The sequence below is a fragment of the Ipomoea nil genome, unplaced genomic scaffold (assembly GCF_001879475.1).
Source record: "Ipomoea nil cultivar Tokyo-kokei standard unplaced genomic scaffold, Asagao_1.1 scaffold1401, whole genome shotgun sequence".
NCBI lineage: Eukaryota > Viridiplantae > Streptophyta > Magnoliopsida > Solanales > Convolvulaceae > Ipomoea > Ipomoea nil.
In genome coordinates this window covers 464,695-485,458 of record NW_017617829.1, presented here as the reverse complement: position 1 = coordinate 485,458, position 20,764 = coordinate 464,695, and the positions used below count along the sequence as shown (strand labels likewise).

The 20,764-nt window shown below is 33.0% G+C and overlaps 1 long non-coding RNA gene and 1 other non-coding gene across 2 annotated transcripts; both read right to left on the bottom strand.

Moving 5' to 3' along the window:
* Positions 1-3,376: 3,376 nt before the first annotated feature.
* LOC109186067 lies at positions 3,377-7,418 on the bottom strand. The gene is made up of 3 exons (XR_002055082.1): positions 7,376-7,418; positions 6,624-6,634; positions 3,377-3,427 (listed from the first exon to the last, which is right to left on the bottom strand). It is a non-coding gene; the product is annotated as an uncharacterized LOC109186067 (long non-coding RNA).
* A 7,521-nt stretch (positions 7,419-14,939) lies between these two features.
* On the bottom strand, positions 14,940-15,011 carry TRNAQ-CUG. The gene has a single exon. It is a non-coding gene; the product is annotated as a tRNA-Gln (tRNA).
* Between the last annotated feature and the right edge of the window lie 5,753 nt (positions 15,012-20,764).

Genomic DNA, 20,764 nt, shown 5'->3' with positions numbered 1-20,764 from the left:
ACACGCTTTCACATGATTTTACTCTGAAATTCTTGGTTCATCTATTCCAAGTATATTCTGTACTATTGAGTGTGAAGAAATGCCCGTAATCAGATTATGAAGCAATGAAGATCGCCTGCACATCGGATCCACTGTAGTAGGCTCTGGAGTAGTTATAGGTTATACTTTAGTGTGTAATTAACTCTCCTCTTGTACTCCTTTTATCATAGTGGATTTGGGTTGATGTGAGTGGCCCCGCAGACGTAGGAGTGAGGTTCTGAACTACGTGAACATTTCTTGGTGCATGCTTTCTTTTACTGCTATCTATTTTATGTTCTTTATCATACCTGGAGTAGGGTTGCATCTAGTCCAGCTTTATAATTGAAATAAAATTAATCTCTTAAGCTAAATCTTGCATTCAAGACTCACGTGCTTTTTCAGCAATAATTGAGTCGGATCAACTGGCTGATGGGCGGGAGAATGGCCAGTCTTAGAACTAAGCGATCTCCAAGTGTTGGGACGTGGATGTAGAGGCCTTGTATCAAGAAGCTTTTCCTCAACTAACTTCGCCAAGGCTATGGCGTCTGACAAGGTCGTGGGTTTGAGGATAGCTAACTGATTCTGGATTGTAGGTTTTAAGCCGAAGATGAAACAATCCAATAAGGCATCTGGATGAAGATCGATAACCCGGTTGCTTTTCATCTCAAACTCAGATTGGTAAGCCTCCAATGTTGTTCTTTGAGTTAGTTTGAAAAGCGAGGCGCGGTGGTTGACGTAGGTCGACGGCCCGAATCGTTGTTCTAGAGCAGTCGTAAATGCTCTCCAAGAGGAGCTTGTTAGTTCTTGTGCATCCATTGGAACCATGATAGTGCCTGCCCCACCATGTAGAATCCGACAATGTCGATTCGTTGTTCGTCTGCTATCTCCCAGAAGCTAATGTATTTCTCTGCTTGAAATACCCAATCTAATAAATTGGTTCCATCAAAGGAAGTTATGTCGCACCTGAGCGATCGAGAACATTGCATACTACTAGGCTGGTTTACCACAAGTGGTCCTGAACGGATTGGCGTTGTTGGTACTAGTGGGGATGAGGAAGAAGCAGCTGGACCAATGTGCTGTTTTGTGACACAAACTGTCAGTTCTTTCATGGCAGTTTGGATGTCTTTGGTGGCCTAGGTTTGTTCTGCCAATGCTTGGCGTAATTCTTCTGTGGTTTGCTGATGGGTTTCACGCATTTGTTGGACTTGTTCTTCTTATAACCGATATCGAGTCTGTACTCCATCATGAGCCATAATGATTCTCAATGAGAGCACCAAATTGTTAGGTGGTGGATGTAAACTGTGAGGTTGATGGATATAAGTTGCAAAGGTTTTTCCACTTTCGAGGGTGGAAGGCCTCTAGACAAGAAAAAGCTTAGTGGGAGAAGAGAGAACCAGAGTTTAAGGGAAGGAAGTTAATACATTTCTTTCATGCTCTCTTTGATGCGGGATACACCATTTATACCGTACTCACAACAAATGAATTCCTACCAAGAAGCCTACATTATTGCTTAACCACATGTAAAATAATAAAAATGAAAAACAGAAATAAGAATCTGTCAGCACTAGACATATTAGGAACAAATATAGTCTTTTAGTTTGCTAGGAGGTCTTATGCATCTCTTGCCACGTGCATGTTCCTCTGCTGACGCATGGTTTGTAACACTGCGGTTCCTGGCTTAGTTAGTATTAGTTTAGTTAGTCGGCCTGTGAGCCGTGCTTGTATTCGGATAATGACTATAGATTATACTTTGTTTAGTTAGTTTAGCCTGTGCATATAGGTTCTTTAGCTTAGATGTGGCATACCACCCCGACTCTGATGTTTAGCTTCCGCTCTTATTGGGTATTAGTAATAATCTTGCCTTTATTTCATAAGCTTTTACGGTTTTAAATTATGCTCAAAATCAGGGGTGTTAGAGTGGAAGTGCTTGAGGAATTCATGTATGTTATGGCTTCTAAATTTTCTAAGAGACTTCTTACTAAACGGGCTAAAAATAATAAGATTGAACCTGAGTCGTTGGATTAAAGTAAAGTCTATGATGTTTCTTATGAGTAATATGATCATCTTGAATGTTATGATAATGTCCATGTATGATGAATGTGTTAAGATTGGTGGTAATGAGATGCGTGCTCAGAATGATTGGCGGATGATGCACTGCGGTGCTTACAATGATGTACTTCGGTACTTATGTTATGGCGCTGCGGTGCCTATGATGATGCACTGGCTGTGCTTATGTTATTGCGTTGCGTGCAATTACGATTATGATTATGAAAAGCAGGCAAGGAGCATTGCTCTGGAGGGATAAGGTTGGACTGGTGTACAGGGTGGTCTCGGAGGTACATGTTAGAACAGATATAAGGATGGAGCAGTGTTATAAGGTTGGAACTTGGCATAAGGTTGGAGCATGGAATGTGTAATGTGGTCACTGTTTGTTATCCTTGTATCCTATTGTTGTCTTATCGTGTCAAGTTTATTGGTATGTCATGAATTTGGTTATGCTGATGAGTGTATTCCCCAATGAGTCTATATTCTGATTTTAAAGCTAGAGTTGTTAAGACTATATCTATGTATTCCCAAGTCTCGAAATGATTTTCTTATATCTATACTTAATGTACTCAACGCGTGGGAGTGGGTTACTTGGAATTATTCGCTAACGATTGCTACACCATATGTTTTTCAGGTACAGACTAGTTGATTCGAGAGCGCGCTAAACGGAGCCGTGGTTCCTAGTTTTAGTTAGTACTAGCTTTAGTATGACGGCCTGTGAGCCACTATGTTAAGCAGATGTTACCTTTGGATTATGTTTTGTTGTTTAGTAGCCTGTGCATCTAAGTTCTTAGCTTAGGTGTGGCATAACATCCGCGAATATTATGTTTTGCTTCCGCATTATTTTGGTATCAATGATTAGATCTTATCGTATGTATTAAGCTTAAAATGTTTTAAATTATGCCAAAAATCGGGGGTGTTACAACTTGTTTGTGTTATCATTTATCAAGATTTCATATTTATATTACAAACAGTTAAGGGCATTTAAGGGTCGTACATCCATAAACATATTACATATTACATATTTACATTACAAAGAAACCCAGTTTCAGGAATCGTACTCAGTTCATCATTATCTGGATTTCAGTTAAGGACTTCCACCAATAAATGGAAATTTCAACATTTTTCAAGCCTTTAAATCTTTAAGTGACATTTCAAAATATGCACAGTATTCACAAGATTCACAAGGCAGAAATCAAAAATCACAAATCGGTTTCTCAAACTCTTTAACACTACTTCCACCGTAATGGCATATTGGCATAATATATTGAAATATGACAACAAATATTGACCAAATATCATAACACATTTCATAAAACATAGTATATAAAACTAGGGTTTATGATTTAACACTGCTTCCACCCTAATGGCATAATATATTACAATATATCAGCACATATTGACCACATATCACAAAATATCACAACACATTTCATAAAACAAAGTAAATAAAACTAAGATTTACGATTTAACACTTCTTCCACCCTAATGGCATAATATATTGCAATATATCAACAAATATTGACAACATATCACAAAATATCACAACACATTTTATAAAACAAAGTATATAAAATAGGATTTACGATTTAAGACTGCTTCCACCCTAATGGCATAATGTAACACCCCCGATTTTCAAAAACTTTTAAAACCAATTAAAGCTTAGAAAAGGGATAAAGTCTACTCATTAAGATTAAACAAGGCGGAAGCTAACTAAACAAACCGGAAGGTGCTATGCCACACCTATAACAAACATAGGTGTACAGGCAGATACTACAACTACAGCAGTCTAACAAATCAACTACTTAGGCTCACAGGCCTCAACAACCAATAAAGGAAGAGATAAAATCTATCTACAGGCCACTAGCATGCTCTCCAAAGCTACCCAACCTGTAAAGCAACAAATAGAAATAGGACGACGCCCGGTCAGCGAATAATGCTGGTAACCCACCAATACATGTGAAATATCATACATAGATAGGATATACGTATATAAAATCATTTGCGAAACGGAATATATATATATATATATATATATATATATATATATATATATATATATATATATATATATATATATATATATATATATATATATATATATATATATATATAAGTTCAAAACCAAGAGCAGAAGTCAACACAAGACTCTAAGCACTCACAACGAAGATAAGGGAACACATCCTAAGACCCCAAAGAACAACAACGACTCACAAGGACGGCTCAAGGTATAATCTACCATCACACAGTAGATTAACACTCGACATGCATAACTCAAAAGAATAAGGACACAACCAATGGCAACACATGCCTTTGTGACTACACACGTCACAAGAAGAGAGCTCACAACAACAGCTACACAAGCCTTCGTGACATCACTCATCACGAATTGATATGCCTTCCTTATGTCCGGTTCCAACCTTATGGCTAACCCCTAACCTTATGTCTAGTTCCAACTGTTATCTCTAGGACCCCTGTATACCAAGTCCAACCTTATTCCCCCGGGAATCATCGTTCCCCCTCCAACAGTCCCTCCAACAGAACCACTGATTTCATAGTACACAAGGGTACCGATCACACACACGGCAACACATGCCACCCAAGAAATACGTGAACCTTACACAAAGGCCACACACTCCATAATCACGTCATGGCCACCACGAGGACCACTAATCGTGCAATCCAGGTACAGCCACACACACCACACCTCAACAAGAATTAAGCAACAGATCACAACGAAGATATGAAACCATACTCAATCAAGGAATGGATCACAGTCTAACAACAACGATGAATAACACAAGTTATCATCAACAATAGGAAGGTACAACCAACACACACGCTAGCATTTAAACACCGAACTAGCATGCTTATCAAACGGGTAAACCAAACGTAGTTCCGAAGAACACACAAGACTCATCACGGTTCAACGAATCACAATGTTGAACACTTAGCACGATTCAAGACACCAAAACCTACATGGATACCTACCACATAGTTCTAGACATACGAAACATCAAGAAGACGCTCAAATAGTTCCACAAAAGAACATTGGGAAGTCAAAAGACCAAATACCGAGTCAAAAGAATCACGGGGAACAAATCCCTCAACAACACCAGCATGTTCCCCGCGGGTGGGCCCACGAGTAGGCCCCCACCCGTGGTTCCGCCCGTGGGTACACACCCACGACCAACTTGTACCCCGCGGGTGGGCAGTGTGTAGGCCACTGCCTGCTGTTCCACCCGCGGGTACGTACCTGTACACCAAAATAATCCCTTCGGGGATTTCCAAATCCAAGCTCAAATTCAAGTCCAAAACATGCCAAATCTCACCAAATACAACAAAATGACTTGAATCAAAGGAATAGCCAGGCAATGGCATACATGAACCCTAAACACAAGCTCTAGATATGCATTTTCACAAGACAATGCATAAACACTCACATTTCATTGCAAAACACATGTAGAATCCAAGAAATCATCACATAGGTAAGCAAAATAGATTTTGTAGAGCATGGGTTACCTCTTTCGCTTAACATCCAAAAACAACGCCAACTTAGGCTAGGCTCAACTCATAAGCCAAACGGAAACCTGAGAATTAAACCGGATCTCAACTATTAACAAAAGTACTAATAAAACTAATTATGCTCATAAAGGGATTTGAACTCTAGTTCAACCATAAATTACCCACAAGCTTACCATATAAACTAAGCTTCTCTTTGTTACACTAATCCTATTTTAACGATATGGTACTAAGCAACATAATTACTTGCTGATTAACAACTATCCAAAACTAAACACATGCTAAAGGTAAAAATTCAAACACATACCTTCCCCATAACCAACACACACCCTTACCACTAGACTAAGCAACCTATTAGTAACTTTACTAAACAACAAACTAATTAAGCTAATTAAACAACAACAACCACAGCCAAAGCTCACCACGCTTCTTCTTCGCCTTCTTTATGCAACCGAGCCGCGGGTGGTGCGGCGGGCACACCACAACCCCATCCTCTGCCCGCGGGTACCATCTGCGCAACCACGTCGCCGTAGAAGGATCACAGCCACCACACGGAGCTCTGTCGAACCCGCCGAGAAGGAAAACACTATGCCGCTGCTGGAGAAGGTTCGCCGGAGAGCTTGATGCTGATGAAGAAAAGATGCTACGTGCCATCGTTCTCCTTTGCCGGAAATAGGGAGCGAAGGGAGAGAGCGAGAGAGACATTGCCTTTGACCACCGTCCGTCGAAACTCCACCGGAAGAGGACCAAGCCAATGGAGTTGTTCTCCATTTCTGCTGTTTCCGTAGACGAGATAGGACCACCAGGCGTTGTTCTACATAGCTCTGTTTGAGGGAGGAGAATGCCGAGGCTGCTAATCCATTGCCGTGTCGGACACCACCGGAAGTCCAACCAGCTCACCTGCGTTTCACGTGATGTCACCGGATCGGAGATGGAGCTTGAACTCTTCGGCCATGCAGAAGAAGAGGGGAAACAGCGAAAGCTGGGGGGTGTTTGGCTGCTGAGGGTAGAAGTTCTAAGATGAGATGATACAATACAAACATACACACTATAGGTAGTAGGGTTACTCAATGAGTGGGCTAAGTTAGACTTGGGTCAAAAGCTTGGGTTGGGTATCATAGGTTGGGTTTAAACACTTTGGGCTCACAAAATAACACACACACACACACACACACACACACACACACACACACACACACACATATATATATATATATATATATATATATATATATTAAGGCTTGGTGTAGATGATGGGTCCAAAATTACTCACTCATAGGTTACACATATATTTGGGCTCAAGAACAATTACTAGGCTTTTAGAAAATTAAAACCATTTTGGGTCTAGGCATATTTTGTACAAAAATATTGGTTCACCATAATAGGTAGACCCGAGCCCGTTTTAAAATAAATAACTATATAAATATTTTTATTAAAATACTTAATATCAGGACTATAATTTATTTTTAGAAAATACGGGGTGTCACACATAATATATTGCAATATATCAGCAAATATTGACCACATATCACAAAATATCACAACACATTTCATAAAACAGAGTATATAAAACTAGGGTTTACGATTTAACACTGCTTAAACCCTAATGGCATAATATATTGCAATATATCAGCAAATATTGACCACATATCACGAAATATCACAACACATTTCATAAAACAAAGTATATAAACCTAGGGTTTACGATTTAACACTGCTTCCACCCTAATGGCATAATATATTGCAATATATCAGCAAATATTGACCACATATCACAAAATATCACAACACATTTCATAAAACAAAGTATATAAAACTAGGGTTTATGATTTAACCCTACTTCCACCCTAATGTCATAATATATTGCAATATATCAGCAAATATTGATCACATATCACAAAATATCACAACACATTTCATAAAACAAAGTATATAAACCTAGGGTTTACGATTTACTTGATTTCTCCCAAAAAATCCCCAGGGAACAAGAGCTTCTAGTAATCACTAGTCACCACTACTACAGAATTCACATATAACGTCGGGCATTTAACGTCGACTATATAGATAGCCAACGTCAAAGCCTTTTTGTATTTTTTGTATTTTTATAAAACATGTAACGTCGGCAATTAGAAAATAGCCGACGTTATAAATATTTAATAAAAAAATTTAAAAAATTAAGTATACTACGACGTCAGCTATCTATTTAGCCGACGTCATAGATTATTTTGTTACTTTTTTTTTTTTTAATATTCCATATATAACGTCGGCTATATCTTAATAGCCAACGTTATATAGTTTTTAAAAACAGATCTCAGCGTTCATTTTCATCCGTTCTCCCATCCAACGACGCCCTTCTCCCTTAGCTTCTCCCACCCAACGATGTCCTTCTCCCTTCTCCCCACCGCCGACGCACAGCCACCGACGATGTTGACGTCGCTCCGCCATCACCCAGCGCCACACCCTTCTTTCCGAGGTCTCCGCCGCTACTCCGCCACACACAGACAAGCAGCAGACGAGCCGCACCGCACCGCCGACAAAGGGACGCACTGCACCGTCGACAAAGGGCCGCACTGCACCGCCTTCTGCTTTCGCCGCACTGCAGGTAAGTTTTTATTTTTAGTTTTTTATTTTTTTAATTATTATTAATTTATTTCAAATTTAATTTTAATTTAGATTGAATTTTAATAAATAATGTTGATATATTTGTATTTTATGGTTTATTTTGAATTATTGATGTATTTTCAAGTGACCCAAGTAATAAATTTATTGATGTATTGATTTATTAATGTATTTTTCGGATTTGTTTTGAATTATTTCGATGAAGGAGAGACTAGCATGATTCTTTAATTTCTTTTTATAATTTTTTGAATTATTTTGAGTTGGAATGAGAAACTAAAGGCTTTCTTGTAAGGGTCATATGTAGTGTGGTTTAATTAACATATATTGGACAAATCAAAGGAAGTTCTTGAGACATAATACTTAATGCGATGCTTTGCGATTATTGAGACATACTACTTAATTTCTTATTTCAAAGTTAAACTTGAAACTTTCAAATTTTAAGGGTGTGAATGGGAAAACAATTGGAACAATCCATTGCCTTAATTGCAAAAATAAGATGCAAAGTTCTTACAATTTGATAAGAGAAGTTCGGTTGAGTACGGAATATGCAGCCGGAGTTAGAGAATTTATAGACATTGTAAAACGTCATCTTCCAAATAATGATGCAATGTTATTTTGTCCTCGTAAGAAGTGTTGTAATATAAAAACATTAAGTGCAAGGGACATATATGATCATCTAATTTGTGATGGAATTAATCCAAATTATACAAAATGGATATGGCACGGTGAAGGAGGAGGATGGACTAGTACATCTAACATGTATGTTGACACCGAAGCAAATGAAGATGATGAGTTAGGGTTTACACTTGTAGATTTGAACAGGGAAGGTCACAAAAATGGGCAATTCATAATGGCATCTCAAGCAAAACAAGTATTTTATGTTACTGATCCTTGTGATAAAAAAATGGTAAGTTGTTCTTCATGGAAAGAGACAAATTACTGGTGATGGGAATGAAGATGTTAGTTTTGATATTGAAGAAATACCACCTTTTTCTTCAAGTTTATTGACAGTTATTATATGTAATGAGATAGATGAAGTGCATGCATCACAGGATGATCATCATGAAGGGTTATAGGAGAATTGATTATTACTTGTAATGTTTTAACTTCTTCTTGTGTTTACTATATCTAAATATTTACATTTATATTTATGTATATTATTCTTTTGTCATTCACTAATAATTTCTTTGCTAAACAGGCATATGGATTCATCAAATGATCCCACTATTGATAGTACCACCCAAGGTACTAATACCAAAGCTAAGAAGATGGGTGCCACCTTATATGTTAGGATTCTCTCGCATTGCAAGCTTCTCAAGGAGAATTTGTTCTCAAGGAGAATTTGTTGAGTCTGGTAAACAAGATATATGGTCTAATGCCATAGGTACTGGTGGACATGTTAGAGCCATGGGTAGAGGACATGGCTTAAAAAGCTACTTTGGTAATGTAAAACGGCGTCAAAGCCAGATGCCTACACCAGAAGTTAACGAAATTATTAAGGTTGCAGTTGCTGAGGTGTTAGCCAATTAAGAGATGAAAGTGCAAGAGGCGTTAGCAATTCAAAAAGAGGAATTACAAGCATCCATGCAAGCAACCACGCATGCAACCATCCAAGCGATGAGGAATGAATTTAGTAGTATGAAGGCTCCAACGGCTCAACCTGTACAATCAAGGCGGGAGGGTGACATGTGTGTAGATGTCGAACCACACTGTCATAGTGAAAAAGCTAGTTCTCTAGACCCTTTTGTTGATTTACCGGCCGTAAGTAATTATTTATAGCTAATATTATTATTATTTATTTAAAACATCTTAGCTATTTTTAAATATGAATTCATGCAGTTATGAGCACAATGCGAGTTATATTTGGAAGATCCCATTAGACGTAAAGTGGCACGTGGGACTGTTTACAAGTCGAAAGGGTTCACGGGATACAAGTACATGTAGATCAAGTGAAGGTAAGCGTGGATGAAATTTTTGTTTCAAGGGTAAAGGTACCCTTCCCTACCGATGAGGTTCAGCTTTTAGGGGATGCAATGAATAACTTTATTATTTGGGCAAAGAAGTTGGTTGAGTTATATACCCAAGCTGATGAGGTATGTATTTTTTAAATTTTTGGATTTTAAAATACTATTTAATTTAATTTTTAAAAATAGTAATTGTTACTTATATTGAACAGTTAAAAAGAAAGTCCAAAATGACTTATGAATCCGGTGTGCAACAACCTTCTGTTGATTTGACTAAGCTGATCCGACTTCTTTGAGTCCTCTATGTCTAAAGGCATATAAAATTGTTCGCAAACTCGATCAAAATATTGTGATAAATATGTGTCGAGGTATTGTGGGCGATGTTGAATATACTTTATATTTGGAGCCGTTGGAGATTATGTGTTTCTTAAGAATGGAGACGTTAGATATTTCCATATTGCAGTTCTTTATAAGGTAATAATTAAGTTCTTTACTATTATTTGTTTATAGTATCTTTCATTTCATCTATTATATTACTAATATATATGATTGCTTGTATTTTTGAATAGGGGTCCTTATGAAAAATTTGAATTGGCATCAAAGACCACATATGGCTTCTTAGATCCATATTATATTAAACCAGTATCGGATACTATAGATGAACGGACATGGTATATAAACATCACCATGCAATATGGACAGAAACAATGTTATTTAGCCCCATATGTTTTAAAGTAAGTTTTAATTGTTTCAAATAAAATAACTTATTATAATATACATCTATTATATATTATATTTACTTACAACTAATACATTATTTATTTGTTGTGACCATTGGATGTTGATGGCAATTTGTCCTCAAGTTAATGAAATATATTTGTTTGATTCCATTGGAGGCGAACCACGTGATGACATTAAAGATATAGTTGAAACGTATGTGAACTTATAAGTATTAATAGTTATTAATAATAAAGTATGATGTAATAAAGTATTTATGCATACTAATCTCTTATAATTTTAGGTGTGTGCAATCAACAAAGTTGTTGAGATGCAAGACATCAACTCGTTCACCAAAATGGATTAATGTTTTTGTAAGTATTTTAAACATTTGTAAAACTACATTTATTTTATTGTTTTTTATTAAATAAAATTTTAAATGTAAATCAATTCAAATGTAGTGTGCCCAACAAGTTGGAAGTACCGAATGTGGATATTATGTTATGAAATACATCCTTGAAATTCTTTCCAAAGAAGCATGCGGAGGAATGAATAAGGCATGTAATAATTTAATAAAATACCTTTCTCATTCTAATTTTAAAAATGCTAGCTTACTAATTATTTATTAATTTTCAACTTTGTAGATCGTTGAGAGAGTTGGTGGATTGAGCAACAGTCAACAAGAGATTGATCAAGTTAGAGACGTATGGGTCGACTTCTTAGTTGCTGTATTGTTAAATATGTGAAGTAATATAATTGATCTTAGGTTGATAATTTTAACTTGTATTATTAATTAGTATCAAATAGTGAGATTTATTACTTTTATTACTTGTGAGCTTTTAAATATTAGATTCTACATATTTTGATGTGGTTGCGATGCAATAATTGAGCAGGTTTTGGATGTTGTTGTGAGTAATTTGAGCAGGTTTTGGGTATAAATGGATAAATAAACGATATATTTAAAAAAAAAACATACAACATCGGCTATATGGTAAAAGCCGATGTTGTATGTATATTTAAAAAAAATACATTAAAACGTCGGCTATTTAGTAATAGCCGACTTTGTATGTATATTTTTTTTAAAAAATACCTACAACGTCGGCTATTTATTAATAGCCGACGTTGTAGGTATTTAATAATTAAATATAAAAATATATATAACGTCGGCTATTTAATTAGCCGACGTCGTATGATTTCTATACAACGTCGCTTTTTACTCGACGTTAAAGGGTCTAAATAGCCGACGTTAAAAGCCTGATGTGAAGTAGTCGTTATGCTGTGCATCCGTATGCACCATGCATGGTGCACATGGTGCATACGGATGCCAAAACGATGTCGTTTTATTAAAAAACGCGCGTTTCCCCTTTAAAAAAAATTCAGGTTCGATTCCCAACAACAACATTATATTGTTCATTCATTCTGAAATTTTAGTTCATAGATTATGGAATTATAGTTCATTGATTATGGAATTATAGTTCATCGATTATGGAATTGTAGTTCATCGATTCTGAAATTTTAGTTTATAGATTATGGAATTTTAGTTCATTCATTCTGGAATTTTTAGTTCATAGATTAGATTATGGAATTATAGTTCATCGATTATGGAACTATAGTTCATCGATTATGGAATTTTAGTTCATATGTTGTTGCTGGGAATCGAACTTGATTTTTTTTTAAAGGGGAGACGTGCGTTTTATTAAAACGACGTCGTTTTTGCATCCGTATGCACCATGCATGATGCATACGGATGCACAACATAATTTTCCGTGCATCAGTCACCACGAGTCCACGAGTTGGGCTTCCACCGGAGAATCAGAGACGCCTCAGACGAGTAGATGACTATCTGGATGTCTCAGACTCAGAGAACATAGATCATAGATGACAGAACAGGGACTACAGAATTACAGATTACAGAATCAGAGAATCGGAGAGGAGTAGAGAACTCAGAATCTCACAGAGAAATCAGAGCGTAGTCACGAAGAACTCGAAGGACAGAACTAGTGGAGTTGGATTCTCAGAGAAAACAAAGACAACAAAACCCTAAGATCGACTACGCTAATGAAAAATGAAGACTTAATCTTCATTATATATATATATATATATATATATATATATATATATATATATATATATATAGCTAATACGACGACGATTCATAATAAGCTAATCCTAACCCTAGGGAATTTCCAATATTCGGGCGGGTCAGATATAAATTTATCCTACCCCACCTGAACCACATTAATCGACACCGTATAAAGTCGCAGATCAGATATGTGATCTTGGGTTCGGATAGGTTCGTATATTCCTGATTCGGGCGGCGGGTAGGTCGAGTAAATCAGGTCGGTCAGAGTCTGCATAGCCCTATGTTGCAATGTGCTTTCTTTTTTCCCCTTCCAAAAGCCCAAATTTCGTGCCTACTTCTCATTGCAATCACCGTATAAAGTATGTAATTTGTTTAAAAAAATCATCCACACGGCGCATATGTTTATGATTTTACGACTATTGTTTAATCGCTGTATATATGTAACATACACGGCGGTTTCAAAAAACCATCATAGAAAGTATTTATTTACGACGTCAGTCACTTACTTGAAACATCAAAAATCGTCGTGTATGTGTAAAAAAAATCACCGTAGTAGCTTTGTTTTGTAGTAGTGATATAAATAATTTGAGTAGAAAAGATAGAAGATTGTGATAAGTACAAGAAGATGATAGTTAATTAATAAATATGTGACTACGCATAGTAATTAATAAATATGTGACTACGCATAATTGTGAAAATGTGGTTATAGTGATATATAATCAAATAGATTATAGATGATTTTGTTTTCAATTTAGAAATCAAATTTTAAAAGTTTTCCAGATTTCTACAAAATTGGAAAATTATTTCCAGTTTTTAAAATGAAAAACTATGCTAGTAAACATGTTTGTTGTTTTCTATTGTATAAATTTTCAGATTTTCAGAAAACTAGAGAAAATTTTCAGTAGGTAAATGGGCCCTAGAATTCCTTCTTCCTCTACCTCTATTATATATATATATATATATATCATTTACCATCCATCTCTTGTCTAGGACTCTTTGTATCTTTATAAATACATATCATCTTGTACTTTAAATACAATGGATTGATCAGTAATAATATAATACTCCCTTCGTCCCATTTATGTGTCTGGTTCAGTTACGAGCCTTGACTGTAGTTATTTTTAATTCAATTTTTCATAATATTAACTTTAGTATTAGTATACAAAATTTATATATTTACAAACTACACTAAAAGTACTATTAAATACAAAAAATCAAAATTTAAAACTATGTAAAAAATACTAAAGAAAATAAACAAAGAAGAAAGAATTAGATTGATCAATGAATAATAAGTAAGACAGATAAAATGAGACAAAGGAATTAAGATCATTCCTAGAACTATTGTTCTCATCCGTCTCACTTATCCTCTATGATACTTTCTAGGTGCATGGTTGCATAGATCGATGGGTAAACATTAAAGGATAGTGAATTCTCTTTTAGAGCATTGGTTACCCCACAACGTAGTTTTGTGTTCCACATCATAAATAGTTAATTTCCTAAAAATCTAGATGTGAATAACGAACATAATGACCTCTACAACCGTGCACCAAACTTAAAGATAGGACCTTATACAATAACACTGAGTAGTAAAAAGGACAAGTGAAAAAATCAAACAATCTCATATTCATGAATGTTAGAAGATAGGAACTTATACAATAACACTGGTTAGTAAAGAGGACAAGTGAAAAAATCAAACAATCTCATATTCATGAATGTTAGAAGATAGGAACTTATACAATAACACTGCGTGGTAAAGAGGTGAAGTGATAAAAAATCAAACAATCTCATAATCATGAATGTTAGATATTTTTTTAGTGTAAACCACAAGGTGGTCCTCCCCATTCGCTTCTGAAGGCCATGGAAGCTGGCCTAGGGGAATCGAACCTAGGTTAAACCCGAATTCTTCTCTACAAAAAGAGCATATTTGCCACTTAAAATAGTCCCCCAAGTTAATATATTACAAATTTGAAAGGTCCCACCGAGATTTGAACTCAGGTTACTGGATTCAGAGTCCAATGTCCTAACCACTAGACCATGAAACCAAGCCATGAATGTTCGATATTAATAACAAAAGAATTTGATCACATGTTATTTAAACAAATTTTTAACCTTCTAGATCGGGAAGGAAAATAACCCAAAATAAATATTGTTGAGATAATTAATTTGTAAAATTAAATTAAACAATCTCAGTCTATCTTAACTTATTATCTATGAATAATCTCATATTCAAACTTTGCACTCGTTTTTAATTTATTAACTTTTTAAAATTTATTAATTTGTTGAGTTGTCTTTAATTAGTTATTGTTGAATTAATTTATAGATGTCAGGATAGTTAACTTTACATTTTCCTTCATGCAACAAAGTAAAAATATATATAACCTATATAGGAATTGGCATATGTATACACTACCTACATTGCTTGAATACAGCTACAAGAACTGTTTGTGGGTATTTGCATGGATGCACATTACATATTTACGCATAAATATGTGCGTATTTGCATGGGATATATGGATAATTATATATACACACAGACGCATTACGTGCACAAACACATTTAACTCACACACCCACACACGTACACGTATAGTATATAAAAATCTGACTTAGTTGAATGATGTGAAATTTCATTTAAAATTTTTATTTTAGTGATAAGGTAGACATTGTCGCCTTGAAGCGGGTTCATGATATTTAGACATAATGCGATGAAGTCGGATGTAAAAATTCATAAAGATCTTCTTTTAGTGATAAGGTTGGCCTTGTTGCCTTGAAGCGGATTCATGAAATATAGATATAGTCCGGTGAAGTTGGATGTGAAATTTCATTTAAAGATCTTCTTTTAGTGATGAGGTAGGCCTTGTCGTCTTGAAGCAGGTTCATGAGATCTAGATATAGTCCGGTGAAGTCAGATGTGAAGTTTCATTTAAATAACTTCTTTCAAATGATAAGCTAGGTCTTGTCGCCTTGAAGCGGGTTCATGAGATCTTGATATAATTTGGTGAAGTTGAAATGAACAACTACTTGAATTATTATATATATATATATATATATATATATATATATATATATATATATATATATATATAAGTAAAATCCCTTCTAGTGTTTTTCGCCCAAACTTATTTTACTGGTCAAAGTAACGGTAATTTTTATTTGGTAAGAAAATGATGCATGGAAATTGGTAATATTGCACTGTAATATTTGGTAATATTGTGTTGTCCTTAATTATAATTAGAATAAAAAACGTAAGAATATTAACAAATAAATCGGTAATATTAACGTAGAAAATCATTGTATAATTAATTATGGTTAATTTGATCGGTAATATTAACGTAGAATAAAAGTTTATTCTAAATCCAAAGAATAAATAACACTATATTATGGTAATTAAAGAAGAATAAACAACGTAATAATATAGAATAAAACGTAATAATTAATTAAAGTAATAACATAACAATTTGCTATTTAAACCCATCATTGTGCTAAATCCAAAGCTGTAAGCTTCCAATGTATTTCTGCATTTGTACTCTCCTATTTACACCGATTCTTAATGGCAACTGAACTTCATAGCGAGATTATTGGTAGTCAACTTCATCCTAGACTCTAGTGGAATAACATCAGGTTTAGAGTTCTCCGTGTCGTTCGTCTTTCAGAGATAAGAGGTCCTGAAACCATAAATTGTATAGAGTGTGTAGCACATGATGTAGAGGATTTTTTTTTTTTACTATAATCTTAATCTTAATATTTTGTACTCCGTATTTCTAAAATTTTAGTCTATGCATATGGTTTTTTTACAATTTCAGGGAACGAAACTACTAATAACAGGTATATGCTGAAGTTTTGTGACATAACTACTGTGGGAATATTGAAAGATGCAGATTTCCCATCACATGTTTATGACAGAGAAGATTATGATTTTTTTGAAGAGGTCGTCTATTGCTTACTTACAAAATTGTGCTTTTTGTATAACTTTAATTAGGTATTTAAATTTTCCTAACTTTCACGATTCTCTGGATAGATAGGTGCCTGAACCTTCGATTGGATATTTGTATTCTACCAAAGAAGGGGATTCAAATAATGAGGAGTCTATTTTGAGATGAATAATGAGGAATATGTCAACAATTAAATCTATTAAAATCATGCTTTTGTTATGTTATTCGTTATTGTTATTTGTCACTTCTTAATCTATTCTTAATTTGTCAAGTACCTTGTGTTTAGATGGCATTTAGTGATTCTCCCATATGGAAGGTCATGAGACCAAGCTTTAGTGGAGGCGGTATTAACTCTACAATGTAATAGAGTCAGTAGTATTCAAACAAAAATTTATTCTTAATTTGCGAATTCAGATCATCCTCTTATGAATTAAAATCAAATTTCCTAATTTACGTCCGGTACTTGCATTTTTGCTAAGAATAATTAAACAATTTAATTTATATAGTTTACTTAATAATTTAAAAATACAATTTTAACAATAATTTTCCGATTTTTCCAATTTTAATTTATATAACTTATAACTAATTCACTAATTTATTTAACAAATTTTCCGCTACTTAGTTTACTTAATAATTTAAAAATATAATTTTAACAATATAGTTCCGATTTTGCCAATTTTAATTTATATAACTTATAACTAATTCACTAATTTATTTAACTAATTTTTCGCTATTTATAATAAATTAATTTAATAAAATATTTCAATAATTAATTTAATAAGACAATTCTATAAGTAAATAATCCCTAATATTTACCTTAAGTATAATTTAACAATTTAATCATTTTTAATTTAATAATTATTTTTATAATCAATAATAAAATTGTAAAAATAATTTTATAATCAATAATAAATAATAAATTTGGAAATGATTTTATAATCAATAATAAATTTAGAAATTATAAAATCATTATTTCACTGTAATGATAAAATCACGGAAACTGCATTATAAAATCATTATTCATTTCCTTTTGCGATGCAATCCTCATATGGTTAGTGTCTAACCCGTGTACCATAATATTGTATTATCCGTAAAAATAATTTTGTAATCGATAATAAATTTGGAAATGATTTTATAATCAATAATAAATCATTAACTACAATACAATCCTGATATGGTTATTATCAATGATTTTAACAATGACTCTTTTCCTTTTGCAATGAAATTTGTTAGATAACGACTACAATTAACATATATATATATATATATATATATATATATATATATATATATATATATATATATGCATATATGTATATATGGTATTACCGTGCACCATAATATGATATTTAATTTCATTGAATTATTTATATATCGATTTAATATAATTATCATTAATATAATATAACAAATGTATTCCGTGCATCGCACGGGTGTAAATAATAATAATAATAATAATAATAATAATAATAATAATAATAATAATAATAATAATAATAATAATTTGTCAATTACACAATAAGAGACAAATTAAAATAGAATACTTGGAGCATTCACAATATGATGAGAATCCAGTATTTTGTACCATAGTTTCAACCAATTTTTTATTTTATTTTATTTATTAATCATATTTATAATTATTTTAAATATAATTTATTATAATTATTGTTCTGACTTCTGAAGGTACGCAAAAGCAGGAGATTTTTATTTATTTTTTCTTTTTTTTTTTAAACGGATCAATTAAAAAACAAAAAATAAAAGTTCCGCCGCTTGGCGCTAGCTAGGGTTCTAGAAGTTTGAATGTCTCAACTCTAAACCCTATAGGATAATTATATATTTTACATTGATTAATACATATAAAAAAAACGGATTAAATAAAAAAAAGAAAAAAAAAAACTGTGATCTCTACGCTGAGTTAGTTGCAGCTGTGCAGTATATGGACATAGGGGATGCTCGTAGTTGCTATAGATAGGGTAGTTGGTACGATAAGAGGAAGAAGTAGCGAGATCTCAGATCAGATCAATCCATGTCCGCCCAGCCGGCTATCAACCCAACCAGATCTCTATTCACGCATAATCAAACCACATCCAGGTATATATATATCGTTTTCACGTCCAAAATCTACTCAAACACTATTACTATATTATACCTATATATATGCATGTCATTATTGATTAAAAATTCTCATGTGGGATATATAGATCTCACTTATATAATAGTTTTTAATTTAACAGGCATTCTATTGCTTTTATGAAAATATTATATTTGTAATAATATTTTTTTTTTTTAAAAATTTGTAATAATATTTAATTTCTTACATATATGAATTTCTTATCACACAATGCTCTTAGGTTTATCATCATTTTTTAAGAGTGTTGAAACCCTAACATTTTTTATCTAATCACTAAAAGTGGTTGAATTGGCAATTAAAGATGTTTAATTTGATCCACAGGTCAAATTGAGGCCGGGATTGCAAGTTTTGAGCACTGTTTTGTGATCGAATATCTTGGCTTGATCCACATGCTCCCCCTTCTTATTGCAACTTCCGTCTTCATATTCCACTTTGGCTTCCACCTTTTACCCACCCAACATCTAATTTCCCAGCATTTTTCTTCTATTCTCTTGTTGTTGTCTCCATCTCCACTATTTTCAATTTATAGGGTTGATCTACATATCTTTCACGGTTACGTTTATCACCTATTTTCACCATTATTATTATTATTATTTAGTTAGTATGCATATGTGGTTATGATCGAATTTAATGTGTTTTTCTTTTTCAATATAACAAAACTTTACCCTAATTCAAAATGATAAACACAACAACCTTAAAAGGAAAAAAATTAAGATAAAATGTTATAATAATTACGAATTTGTCCAATTCTTCTTTATTAATTTACTTTTTATAGCAGTAACATAATTTTTTTTTCTTTTCTTCCAAAAGGCTGAACCCCAACCCTAAGGGATAATTTTTGTTCTTTTATTGCTTTAAATGGTAAACATTAAAAAGGAAATTGACAAATTAAAATTATTGTAATATTTATCTTCTTTTTTTTTTTTGTACTTGATGATATGTATTAGGATAATTAAAATTTGAACTTTTTGAAATATTTTGACGAAATAAAAGAAAGACATTATTACTTTTTTTTTTCCTAAAAGAAAAAAGACATTATGTTTAGTTTTTTACGCTAAGGATTATATATATATATATATATATATATATATATATATATATATATATGCTTGTCAATTTATAATGTCATTCACATATTTGCCATTTATGATTTATCCCACGTTTCCTACCGCCATTATTTTATTAATTATTAATTAATTTAATCATTTTTCCATGGTAATAAGTGAACCACTAATCCTTAATTGTAATGAAAATGTTAATTACATTAATTTTTTTATCATTACAATTCAACCACATCATGATGTTGTAAAATTCAAGATATTAATTTTTTTTTTGTTTTTTATTTTTAATTTTAACTTCAACACTAATATCTTGTGAAATTAGGGGTAACATAATATAATATATTTTTATTTTTTAAGAAAAAAAGTAAAGTAATAATGTCTTTCTTTTTATATTTAAGGCACAAATATTAATTATTCTAATTCAAATTGTTACATGTAAAAAAGAAAAAAAATCTAAAATAAAAATTATAATAATTCTATTTTAGTTAAATTATTTTAAAATGTTTACCATTTCATTTATAGCAATAAAAGAATATTTTATTTTTTTTTTATAAACGGTAAAGTAGTAAGGAGGTGGGAACTACCCAAATTTAGAATTATTGTAATATTTTGTTCTGAATTTTTTTCCTATTAAGGTTATGTGTGTCATTTTGGAAATGGGTAATTTTTTT